Source organism: Rhagoletis pomonella, unplaced genomic scaffold (genome assembly GCF_013731165.1).
Source record: "Rhagoletis pomonella isolate Grant_MI unplaced genomic scaffold, Rhpom_1.0 Rhpom_scaffold_00006, whole genome shotgun sequence".
NCBI classification, from domain to species: Eukaryota; Metazoa; Arthropoda; class Insecta; order Diptera; family Tephritidae; genus Rhagoletis; species Rhagoletis pomonella.
The window spans coordinates 6,684,301-6,685,357 of record NW_023458560.1 but is presented as its reverse complement, the minus strand read 5'-3'; the positions used below and the strand labels follow the sequence as shown (position 1 = coordinate 6,685,357).

Sequence of the window (1,057 nt, the reverse complement as noted above, 5' to 3'; positions counted from 1 at the left end):
TTATAATTTTCTTTTAATAAAATCACGATTTGTGAAATGCTTAAATTAATTTATCTAATAATAATGCAGCACACAACCCTGAAATCTAAGAAAAAGTCTGAGGAAGGCCATTAAATAGCAGCACACAACCCCGTGCCTTCCTCAGGAGTGAATACAACTAACGGGTGATTTTTTTGAGGTTAGGATTTTCATGCATTAGTATTTGACAGATCACGTGGGATTTCAGACATGGTGTCAAAGAGAAAGATGCTCAGTATGCTTTGACATTTCATCATGAATAGACTTACTAACGAGCAACGCTTGCAAATCATTGAATTTTATTACCTAGAAAAGTTGGCAGAAAATCCGCTTTTTTATCGACAAATTTTGTTCAGCGATGAGGCTCATTTCTGGTTGAATGGCTTCGTAAATAAGCAAAATTGCCGCATTTGGAGTGAAGAGCAACCAGAAGCCGTTCAAGAACTGCCCATGCATCCCGAAAAATGCACTGTTTGGTGTGGTTTGTACGCTGGTGGAATCATTGGACCGTATTTTTTCAAAGATGCTGTTGGACGCAACGTTACGGTGAATGGCGATCGCTACCGTTCGATGCTAACAAACTTTTTGTTGCCAAAAATGGAAGAACTGAACTTGGTTGACATGTGGTTTCAACAAGATGGCGCTACATGCCACACAGCTCGCGATTCTATGGCCATTTTGAGGGAAAACTTCGGAGAACAATTCATCTCAAGAAATGGACCGGTAAGTTGGCCACCAAGATCATGCGATTTGACGCCTTTAGACTATTTTTTGTGGGGCTACGTCAAGTCTAAAGTCTACAGAAATAAGCCAGCAACTATTCCAGCTTTGGAAGACAACATTTCCGAAGAAATTCGGGCTATTCCGGCCGAAATGCTCGAAAAAGTTGCCCAAAATTGGACTTTCCGAATGGACCACCTAAGACGCAGCCGCGGTCAACATTTAAATGAAATTATCTTCAAAAAGTAAATGTCATGGACCAATCTAACGTTTCAAATAAAGAACCGATGAGATTTTGCAAATTTTATGCGTTTTTTTT

At 39.7% G+C, this 1,057-nt stretch overlaps 1 protein-coding gene across 1 annotated transcript in view; it reads right to left on the bottom strand.

Annotated features, from left to right (window-relative positions):
• Positions 1 to 1,057, bottom strand: part of LOC118741541 (phospholipase A2 group XV-like) — a 14,334-nt gene that overhangs the window by 11,894 nt on the left and 1,383 nt on the right. The window lies entirely within an intron of this gene.